The following is a 12365-nucleotide window of genomic DNA, read 5'->3' on the forward strand; positions in this document are numbered from 1 at the left end:
TAACAGCATGTAACTATGTAAATGAACATTGTGCCCTTACTATTACATATATATATACACACACACACACACACACACACACACACACACACACATACACACACACACAAATGTGATTTGTTAATCTTGTCATTCTATTTTTGCTTTTTTAGGAATCTCCATAGTATTTTTCATGATGGTTGCAATAATTTACATTTCCACAAATGTTGTGCAAATGTTCCCTTTTTTCTACATCCCCTCTATTATGTTTTACATGTTAAATTGTCCCTGAAGGCCATGTGCTGAAGGCTTGGACCCCAGCTATTCGAGCTGTTAAGAAATGGTGGAAACATTAGAAAGTAGGCCTAGTTGGACAAAATAGGTCCCAAAGGTGTGCCCTTGAGAAGTTTTCTTTGTCCTTGGCTCCCATCCTCACTTCTAGTTACCATGAGGTAAATTATATATGTGTTCCACCATATCCTACCCACTAAAATATTCTGCCTTGCCAAAGGCCCAAAGCAATGGTACCAAGTAACCATGGACTAAAACCTCTGAAACTCTGAACCAAAGTAGATTTTTCCTCCTTTAAGTTAATTTTCTTAGGTATTTTGTCACAGTGCTAAAAATAAAAAATAAAATTGGTACAGAGAGGTGGCATCATTGCTGTAATGATTCTGACCATAGCTTCAGAAGCCTTTGGAAATGGTTTGTGGGAGAAGTTTAAAAAGGTTTTGAGATGCAGGCTAGAGGAGCCCTAGAATGTTGGGAGTCTTAATGTATGAATCTGGTGTGAGCTCAGAAAACCAGAATACTAATAGGATTGCAAAAAGTAAAGACTGTGCTCATGAGATTCCAGATGGAAATACTCTATTGGGAATTTGAGTAGAGGTTATTCATATTACATTCTGGGAAAGAACTTGTTTACAATTTATCCATGACTGGAGACCTTGTGTGAGGCTAAGTTTGAAGATGATTGTAAGGTCCTTGCTTAGCATCTGGATGGCCATCTTAAGTGACAGCCAACATTTTAAGAGAAATTTCTCTTTCCCACCTATGGGCATTTCTGAGAAAGGCTCACCACTCACTTCCTTATACCAACCCAACCCCTAACCACCCACCACCCACCTGCCTGGCTCTAATACCTGAGCCTGCCCCATAAAAGTTCCAGCACCCAAGCCTCTGTCACTTCTCTCTGTCTATGAAGAGATGGCCTTTATGTGTCAGCTCTAACAAATAAACTCTCATATGTATCTCCGCCTGGTCTCTTTTATTTCTCACTCACCCGTCTCCTGCTTCCTCATTTTCCTTTTATTGGTGCCAAGACCCAGGATCAGGTTCCCCAGTGTGCCTGCTCCCCTCTTCAAGGGTCACTAAGCATTGCTAGCCCAAGATCTGGATTCCATCATGGGACCAGGCCCTCCATTCTGCCAATGCCCTCTCTGCACCCACCATTGGATCCCTGTCTCCGGTCAATCTAAATGACCTATAGGTCCAAGGAACTGACCACCGATTGTCTGGAACTCCCAGGGTTACCATATGGTCAGGGGCATCCCCAGTCACAGCTTTCACAGCTACAGCTGATCCCTACTGTCAACTGGGTCTATAATTTGTCTGTTATTTGGGTCCTGGGTTTTGAGAAAAACTACTGAGGGTGATTGAGAGTTGTTCCTGGTGAGACCTCTCAGCCTTGGCTTAATCTCTACAGTTTCTGCCCCTACATAGTCCCAGTCGGGTGCCCAAGTGCCTCTATGGGCTCCTGCCCTAATGCTTACCCAGTGGTGGTGACGACCCCCTGAGCATACTATCCTCTCGACTAGGTGATACTGGAGACTGGGGTCACCTCACCTCTAAACTCACCTCCTATGTCTCACCATGGGCGGCTCCTCATCCATTCCCTCCCTTAGTCCCCTAGGCTGCCTCCTGGCTAACCTGGGGTCTCTCTCTCTGTTTCACCCCAGACCTAAACCCCCCAAAACTTATCTACTTGTGTAATCAGATCTGGCCTCAATGTTCTTTGGACTCTAGATGGCCACTTGATGGCACTCTAGATCCCCATATTACCAGGGATCTTTTCAACTATTGTGAGGGTTTGAGAAAATGGAAAGAGATATCATACGTTCAGGCCTTCTCCTCTCTATGTTCTGAGCCCTCTCTCTGCAACTGTGGCTATCCTGCACAAGTCCTCTTAGCTCTCACCTCCCCTACGCTTGCTTCCAAAGGGACAGAAGATCCTGGGTAGGATCTCCTTTGACCCAGTGGGTGTGCTTCTGCTCTATCACAATTCTCTTTCTAATGGAGCCTCCATAGCAACTGTCCCCGTGGTCCCTCCACCCTTTTCTCCTCCTGCCACACGCTCTCACAGGCTGCCATTGCCCAACCCACATCTCTGTGTCCGCTATGCGAGGTGGCTGGGGTAGATGGTGTAATCCTGGTTCATGAGCCTTTCTCTTGGTCACATTTTTCACAGATAGTAAAGCAGCTTGGGTCCTATACTTCAAGTCCCACCACATGTATCAGAGAGTTTCAGTACATGACTCAATCATATGATTGGACCTCCCATGATGTCTATACGATCTTGTCTAACACCCTCCTGCCTGAGGAGTGCAGGTGAGTTTGGGAGCAAGCTAGAAATTATGCTGATGAGCTACATCAGACCTCCCCTGCCGTTCGATTGGCACTGAGGCAGTCCCTGATTGGGACCCCAACTGGGATTATAATTCGCCTGGCGGAGTAACTAGTAGAAACCAATTCATTACTTGCCTCATGGCAGGACTTAGAAAGGCAGCCCATAAGGCTATCAATTATGAAAGCCTCCGGGAAATCTTCCAAGAATGAAAACCTTCCACATTTTTAGACCGCCTGACCAAGGCTTTATTACAATACACTAACCTGGACTCTGAGACTCCAGATGGGAGACCACTACTAATGATCTACTTTTCCTCCCAGAGTTTCCCCAATATTAAGGCCAAACTAAGGTGCCTTGAGACGGGGCCACTAAGTCCCAAAGCTGAGGTTCTGGAAGTGACCTTTAAGGTGTATAACAAGAGAGACGAGAAGGCCCAGAAGCAGAAATATCAGATGCTTGCTCAAGCCGTCTGTCTGGCCTTAGCATCTGTCCCTGGTTCCACTGGCCCACAGAAGGGTCCCTCTGGACCACCCAGACCCTGCTTCATGTGTAGTCAGATGGGTCACTGGGCTCGTACATGTCCCAAGCCTCACAAGCCTCCAGACCCTTGTCCTAAATGCCATCAGAAGGGACACTGGGCTATTGACTGTCCCTGAGCCCACAGCGGCCCCCAGCCATCTGGCCCTTCTGGTTCCCCTTTCCAACTCTTAGGACTGGCCGCAGAGGACCGACGAGGCCCAGGTCCCCATCACTGACCACTACCATCCCTCCATGGGAACCCAGGGTAACTCTGTATTTCAGGTGGCCCTGTCTCCTTCCTCCTAGACACCAGGCGACATGTTCAGTCCTCAAGGAGTTCTGAGGGCTACTACTCGTTCTGTGACCTCTATTTTTGAGGTAGAGTGTACACCTTACCAACCCTACAGACACCTAGCCTTGTTTACGCCTTTGCCTCTCTAATTTTCACTCACTCCTTTTTGGTCACTCCACAGTGCCCTGTTCCCCTTATGGGAAGGGACATCCTCACAAAGTTGGGGCTATGCTTTCCTTCTACCCTCATATTTGCTTCCATCCAGACTCGCCAGCTGCTCCCCTGATCCTCACCCTGACCTTAGGACCATACCCTATTCTGTCTGCCAGTGCCTTCCCACTACCCCCGTCCAAGGTGGACCCTACTGTCTGGGACATTTCAAGTCCTGCTATCACCTCACACCACGAGCCCATCCACATCCGTCTCAAGAACCTCTCCATTTTCTGGCCCAATCACCATACCTGCTCTTCTGACAAAAACTCTTGGGCCTATCATTCAAGACCTCTGGTGAAAAGGATTCCTTAGACCTACTCATTCCCCTTATAACACCCCATCTTGGCAGTAAAAAAGCCTAATGGTTCCTACCACTTGGTCCAAGAGCTCCGAAGTTCCATCAACTCTGCAGTCGTCCCTATCCATCCCGTGGTAACCAATGCTTGTACCCTTCTCTGCACCACTCCTTCCAGGACCTCTTACTGCTCAGTACGAGGCCTGAAAGATGCCTTCTTCTCTATTCCCCTCCACTCTGACGCTCAAGACTTTTTCGCCTTTACATGGATAGACCCTGAGTCTTATAACTCCACTCAGCTGACGTGGACAGTTCTCCCCCAAGGCTTCTGAGACAGCCCTCCTGTCTTCAGACAAGCCTTGGCTAAGGACCTAGTGTCCCTAGATCTCACTCAGTCTACGGTGCTACAGTATGTTGATGACCTCCCTCTTTGCAGTCCCTGCCCTGAGGTCAGCCATCAGGACACGAGTAAACTTCTCCACTTCCTTTCTGCCTGTGCTTAGAGGGTTTCTCCGTCCAAGATACAGCTCTCCTTGGCAATGGTGACAGACCCAGGCCTCCTCCTGATCCCTACACACACAGCCATTATGGTTGATAGAAAGAGCCTTATCACTAGTATACCAACGCCCTCTGCTAAGGAAGAAATTCTCTCCTTTCTGGGTATGGCAGGATTCCTCACTACTCCATCTTGGCTAAGCCTGTATATGATGCGGCCCACTCTCTGAACCCCTATTGCACTCTGTTACAAAGCCCCTCACGAGGCTCCAGCAGGCCCTCCTCCAGGGCCCTCTCTCCATCTCCCTGAGCTCACACGCCCATTTCACCTTTAGGTTGCTGAAAAACAGGGATTTGCTCTAGGGGTCCTCGGACACATGCTGGGGCCAACCTTTGCCCCATGTGGCTTATCTATTGAAGGGTCTTGACCCTACTGTTTGGGCCCCTTGCCTGTGAATGTTGGCCTCAGCCTCTCTACTCATTAACAAGTCAAAGAAACTCACCCTTGGGGCCCCACTCACCACCCTGGCTCCCCGTTGGTCACCTAAAGGATCTCCTCACCTACACCGGCTTACATTCCTCCCCCCCCCATCACCTTTGATCTCTGCAGGTTTCCCTGGTGGAAGATCCAGTCTTACTCTCCACACATGCTCATCTTTAAACCCTGCTACTCTCCTCCCTGCTCCTCAGGACTGTTCCGCCTCTCCTCCTCTCACCCATTCATGTTCTGAAACTCGGGAGGAGCTTCTTCCACATCCTTCCCCCACACAGGAAGGCCCCTGCTCCAGGCAAAATGCACATGGTTCACAGACGGTTCCTCCTTCCTTCAGGAGGGAGTCGTCAGGCAGAGTATGCTACAGTCTCTCTAACCTTGGCTGTGGAAGCTGCTCCCCTCTTCAATAATACATGCAATCAACAGGCTGAACACACTCACCAGAGCCTTCACTTTGGCAAAGGGAGGCTCCCTCCATGTCTACACTGACTCTAAATACGCTTTCCACATACTTCTCTCCCACTCTGCTATCTGGATGGAGTGTGGATTCCTTACTACCAAGGGAACCTCAATTATTAATGCCCCCTTTACCTCCAATCTCCTTCAGGCCTCAGAGCTTCCCACTGGCACTGGAACTGAGGATGGCAGCTAAGGAACCCCCTTCTCCAGTGGCACTTCCTTTCCTGACCTCTCTCCTCATCATAGGCCTTTAGCAAATGCTTGCCCCCTGTGTCATCAGATTTATTTGAGACCAGATGCAAAGGATCTCTAATCAAACTGTGAACTAGCTTCTGTTACAGGTCTTCCAACCCCTCACCAAAATTGGGCCATCTGGACTCAGCATCGCCTGGCACCCCCTGACCATTACCATTGACTCAATGATAACCCACACCCCTAACGATGGTCCAGACGCTGCCCCTTCCCAGCAGGAAAAATCTATAGAAGATTGATCTACACCTCTGTCCCTCAAGGGGCCCAATAACCAACAAAAATGGGCGGGGGGGATGTAAGATCCTTGCTTAGCATCTGGATGACCATCTTAATTGACAGCCACCATTTTAAGAAAAATTTCTCTTTCCTGCCGAACAGTGTTTTTGAGAAAGGCTCACCACTCCCTCATACCAACCCACCCTTAACCACACACAGTAGACCCACCAGGCTCTAATCCCTGAGCCTGCCCCATAAAAGCCCAAACCTCAAGTCTGTTTTGCCTCTCTCCATCTATGGAGAGATATGCCTTTATTTTTCAGCTCTGAGAAACTCTCAGGTGTATCTATACCTGGTCACTGTCTTCCATTTCTCCCTCACTTGTCTCCCAGTTCCTCACTTTCCTTTCAATGATTGATTAAATAATTTGGCAGCATAGCATTAATGGGTATCCCTGGTTCCTTTTAGCCAGATTTGCTGTGGTAATCTATAGCAGAAAGAAGAGGGAAATGATTTGGTAAACTTGTAATTTGGCCAGGAAAGTTGTATGTTTAAAAATACAATTATATAAGCAGCCATAGAAAGTATGGTGTCTAAAGAAATTAGTCGTAAAAAATAAATCATTTAGTTTGCCCTACAACAATATGAAATATACCTTGAGGGCATCTCAGGAGTTGGCCACAGTACACCATGGAAGGCTTAAGAGTATAAAATTATAAATCTGTTTGCAAAACTTTGCTTTGATAAAAAAAAAAAAAATCCCGGAGTGCCCTGCTCTCACAAGACTGCCTAGGAAATTGTTTCCCCAAGATTCTTTTCATTGTGCTCAGATATCCTGGCATGCAGAGTCCCCAGCTCCTTCCACTGGCAGCATATATTTGCATTGTCTGTGTGCTGCTAGTTTTATAGGCATGAAAAATTAAAGAATTTGAATCCCTATGGGCAACTTCTGAAAGGGCAATGCACTAAGTTGTGAGAGAGTGAAGCTAAAGCTGCCATGGAGACCCCAGGAAGCTACAGATGCCAGGAATGTGGAACATTTGCTGAGGAAAACTGTAGGCAACAAGCAAAACCAGCCCAAGAGAGTGGCCATGTGGGCTGAAGCCAATAAGGCCAGAGTGGCAGGGCTGTCCAAACCCTTTGGAACTCACATCACACCACCACAAGCCCCAGATTCCAAACATGGTGCTATAGGATTTAATGTTTGTCCTTTGGATTTTGGTCTTGCTTTGGTCCAAGCTTCCTTTCTATCCCCCTATTCCTTCCTTTTGTAATGGGAGTGTGTATCCTGTTTTTTTGTATCTTGGAAATATGTAACTTGATTTTTTTTAATTTTTACTTTTACAAAAATTTTTCAGCTAAGAATTTGCCCTGTGTCTCTGAGGCAACTTTGTACTTCAGCTTTTGAGCAATGCTGAAACTATTAAGACTATGGGGATTCTTATTTTATCGATTATTTTTAGATATATATTACAGTAGAATCCCTTATGATATAGTTATACAAGCATAAAATATATCTTATTCTAAGTAGGACTCCATTCATGAGGGTGTACATGATGATGGAATTCACTTAGGTATTTTCATTTATGTACATAGGAAAATTATGTTATATTTGTTCTTTTTTAAAAATACATTTTAGGGGCTGGGGTTGTGGCTTAGTGGTAGAACACTTGCCTAGCATGTGTGAGGCACTGGGTTTGAATCTCAGCACCACACATAAATAAATAAATCAAAGCTCCATCAACAACTAATAAAATATTTTTAACGTATTTTATATACAAAGATGTGAAAAATTGTGCTCTATATGTGTAATAAGAATTGTAATGCATTCTGCTGTCATGTATTTAAAAAATCTCTAGTCTTAAAAAATACATTTTAGTTGTAGATGGACACAATATATTTATTTTATTTATTTATTTTTATGTGTGCTGAGAATCAAACCCAGAGCTTCACACATACTAGGCAAATGCTGTATCTCTGAGCCACAACTTCAGCCCATGTTATATTTATTCTGTCTTTCTTATTCATATCTTCTCTCCCTTCCCTTCATTTCCTTTTGTCTAATCTACTAAACTTCTCTTCTTCCCTACCCCCTACCTTTTATTGTGGATCAGCTTTTTTTGACCCATTTATCCCAGTCCTTAGCATATACTCAAAGAGTCAAGGTCTTGCTGACCACGTGTGGCTTCCTTTTGAAGCATCAGGGATATTTCTCTTTCCAATGGCCCCATCCCCTTGCAGAATGTGTCCTGGTTGGTTTCCTGTTCTCTAGGGTCATCTCAATCCCCCTGTTGGGGAGGTCAGATGACTCACTGGAGTTTCACGGCCCTGAGAAGGGTGCTGTCCTCCTTTGGATTCTGGCTGATCTTAGAGGTACAGGGGCAAAATATTGCCTGCTTTTTCCTTGGCTCTTTTACTTCCTTAACTTTGGTCTCCAAGTTTTGGTTTTAAATATACCCAGCAGGTCAGTATCACCAGTCTTGAAGTAGGGATACTGGGTTTTAACTTCAATAGCTATAATTTTATAATTACCCCTTCCATTTAATTGGCGTCAGCATTAGTACTGTTCCTGTAATCTCATTTGTCCTGTGGGTGATGGCTAATTGTCTCAAATAAACTCAGGTTGTCCTATTAGAAGTAGTACTTCTATAAAACACTACTAGGCAACAGTTATAAAGTTTACAAGAAAATTACAAAATGGAGTTGAGAGCAAAAGCATTCAGTTTGTATCATGGTTATGATTTTTTAAAAAAAAAACTTGATTTCTATAATTCCAAACCTTTATTTATGTACTATATCTCCTGTTTATTTTGAGATGATAGTAATCTTTTCAACAAGGAAATCTATCTTTGAACACGATTTTAAATTTGCTTAATACTGGTCTATTTTAGAGCCATTCTAACATGGAGTAGGGTGATCAGTAGAGCCTTATGTCTGGTAAGGTAGGGCTCTTGACAAACCTTAGGTAAAATGCTTTATTTCTGAAGTTGATCTTTGCCTGTTTCCTAAATATTATTTTAGAAAGTTCTCACATATTATTTCCTGAATGTATCTGAATATCAGTTAGCATAATACACCATTACATCTAAACCATGTTTCAAACAGAAAGGCTATGAGAGCTCCTCACTTAAACTCTCCTTATAACTCTTCAAAAATACATTTAAATTCCCATACCAGTGAAAAGAGTAACACAAAATCTCTCTCTCTCTCTCTCTCTCTCTCTCTCTCTCTCTCTCTCTCTCTCACACACACACACACACACACACACACACACATCTTATTGATAAAAAGTTACCTTTATCGAATTTCAGAACATTAAATGACATAAGTAAATTCCCAATTAAATTTGATATTTTTATATGAATGTGAAAAAAATTTACCACTACAGACAACTTCAGTTTGGAGAACCCCAGCTTGGCAAAGTGCTCTCCTAAACTTTCAGATCTATACATGTCTCTAGTCAGATATATTTATAGTGTCTGGCAAAGCTGACTCAATTCCTTAAACAAAATCTTGGTTAACATTGATCATCTTTCTTAGGGTACCTTTGGCACAAATGATCTTACTGCCTTTTAGTAGACTTCCAGCTGAGCAGGCTTTGTTTTCTTTTCCTGGGAGGAACTTACAACTGACATTGTTGCTCTTTGTCTTAGAATATTATCTGTACATTTAATTTATTTTTATTTATTTATTTATTTTTAAATTTTATTATTTATTTTTTAGTTCTCGGCAGACACAACATCTTTGTTTGTATGTGGTGCTGAGGATGGAACCCGGGCCGCACGCATGCCAGGCGAGCACGCTACCGCTTGAGCCACATCCCCAGCCCATTCTTAACAATTTAGATTGACCCTTTTTGTTAAAGTTTTATTTAAATCATGGTTATTCATTTATCTAAATTTTGGTACCACGTACATGATATAGACCCAGCACATACATAGACATCCATACAATACACAGATTAAAATAGAGGCTGTCACAGATTTTTACAGTATAACCCAGACGTGAAAAGGGCCTGTGTGGTTTGGAACATTAGGAATAATCTGTCAGCCATGGTGGATGTTGAAATCAAAGGTCCAGATGGCTACACGTCCTCCACGGGAGCAGATTGACTCCCACCATCACCAGTTTATTTTCCCTACTTAGACTCTTCAAAGGAAAACAAAGAAGACTTGTACATATGGGATCTTTCCACTGTCCTTCCCTGACCCTGGGCCTAGAAATTTTATTCCCCATTTTTGTAGGTTCCTGTAACTGAGATTCCCCCTATGTACTCAAACCCTCTTATTATAGGTTTCTTGTACACCCCAGGGACCCTCTGTGCTCAATCCCCCTTACTGGGGATTGTTTGCACATACCCCATCCCACTCCCCTGGGTATGGTCTCAAGATTCTGAAAAGGGGCTTTCAGTCATACTCACACAATCTCTGGGAAGTCCTGACCACTGAGGAAGTCTTTGTCTGCCTTCTGATCATCATGTGAGCTACTTCCCTCTGTACACTTCTCTCTCTCTCTCTCTCTCTCTCTCTCTCTCTCTCTCTCTCTCTATATATATATATATATATATATATATATATATATATATATACACACACACACACACACACACATTTATTTTAGCTGTAAATGGACACAATACCTTTGTCTTATTTATTTGTTTTTATGTGGTGCTGAGGATCAAACCCAGTGCCTCACACATACTAGACAAGTGCTCCACTATTGAGCTACAACCCCAGCCCTCTGCCACACTCTTTCACCATGGTGTCCTGCATCACCTCAAGCCCTGAAGAATGAAGCCTGCTGTTTATGGACTGAGACCTCTGAAACCATGAACACCCAAATAAAATTTTCCTCCTCTAAAATTGTTCTTGTTGGGTCTTTTAGTAGCAGTAGCAAAAAAAGCTGAGTATTCCAGAGGTGAGTGTGATCTCTTCGAGTGGCATTGTAAAGGATATTGATTTCATGAACTCCATGGTTTCCTCAGACATAAAAAATAGCTGCAGTTAGAGGCTGGAGATGCAGTTCAGTCGTAGATCACATGCTTAACATATGCACAGCCTGGCTTCCATGGCCAGCACTATAAAAAATAAGAAGGTGGGAAAACAGACCATGCTCACAGACATCTTGTTCAGTGACCTTTAATTTAAATTTTTTTCTGCTTTTCACATTTTTATCAACAAATTCTAGAAAAGCCTGTTATTTTTCTTTTTATTCATGTGTTATAATTAAACTTAATAGTGGGATTCGTTGAAGCCCTTTCTTTTAAATCTCAAATATACGAGTACAAATCCATTCTTTCACCAAAATTCCACAACTTTTAATTCTCAAATGTAATCTCAGGCTCCAGAGCCTCTTACACAAAGTATGGGCAGGGATCCACAGCATGCAGTCTCTAAGTTTTAGAAAACTCTCAGCTCAGCCCCAGACCTCCTGATTCAGAGACTGTATTTTCATCACAATGTCTTGGGATTCATGTTCAATTTGCAGTTGGTTACTTGTGTTACATCCACAGAATTTTCCAGAACAGGCTTTGGGGCCACTGAGCAAATATCCGAGTCTTAAATCCATTTTGGGAAAGGTAAGGAAGCAGTTTGGGCACTGGCAGAAAATACTTGAACAATACTTGGTTGTGCAATCTTTTGATAGTTTTGTCTCTGTGCACCCTGAAAATTTTCATGCCCTTGTGAAATGCAGGAAGCTGCTGTATTTTTCCCTCTCTTCTCAAGAACAAATCCTAATAAAAATAAACAAGGAATATGACTTTTAATTAGTAAGCACTCACTGGGCCTGTACTTTGCACTCAGCCATGTATTTTGCGCTTGGCGGCGTTGTATTTTGCGCTCAGCCTTGTATTTTGCACAAAGCTTTGTATTTTGCACTCGACCTTATACTTTGCAAATAGCTATATACATTGCACCCGGCCCTGGGCTGGCGATTTGAATATAGAAATGAGAGTGGTGGCTATGACGCTACATCTTCCATCCAATGAGGGAGTGACATGTGCAATAGTAGACGCAATGGTTGCTGGGTCTGATGGGTCACGTGGCAGGCCACGCATTTTCTTTTGAGCCAATACTACAACTGGACCTGGACCTATTGCATAACGTAAGTGGTCCTCTGTTCATTTTGAAGTTCCTATCCACCTCAGGTACTGAATGTAAAGGGATGGGGGAGTAAAAGTGAGGATCCTGCTTTGGGGGGATGGGGAGTGGTGAGGGTGACATTGTTAGGGCGCAGCTGCCAGAGGGCCGTGTGCAGCTGGGGGGTGGGAGGGGGGCTGTCACCCTATATATGTTCTTGCCGTCACACCCTCGTGCTCCATTCTGTTTGGACACGGAAGCGGTGGCAGACGCATGGTGGCTACATCTAGAGGAACTCTTGGCCTGTAGGTATGGTGCTGGGCCCAAGGCACAGACAGCAACCCAAATCACAGTGGACTGTCCCCAGTGACCCTTAGTGTTTTCCACAGCATTCCAGGTGTCAGTGGTCAGAAGGTTTTTCTGGAAGTGGGATCCCACTATACCAG

The 12365-nt window shown here is 44.1% G+C and overlaps 1 protein-coding gene across 1 annotated transcript in view; it reads right to left on the minus strand.

Moving 5' to 3' along the window:
• Positions 1–10963: 10963 nt before the first annotated feature.
• Positions 10964–12365, minus strand: part of Znf185 (zinc finger protein 185 with LIM domain) — a 66749-nt gene continuing 65347 nt past the window's right edge. Inside the window, exon 23 of the mRNA XM_078034098.1 lies at positions 10964–11573. The gene's annotated coding sequence lies outside the window, so the exon portion shown is untranslated. The remainder of the gene's footprint in view (positions 11574–12365) is intronic.

This window comes from Ictidomys tridecemlineatus, chromosome X (assembly GCF_052094955.1).
Source record: "Ictidomys tridecemlineatus isolate mIctTri1 chromosome X, mIctTri1.hap1, whole genome shotgun sequence".
Lineage (NCBI taxonomy): Eukaryota > Metazoa > Chordata > Mammalia > Rodentia > Sciuridae > Ictidomys > Ictidomys tridecemlineatus.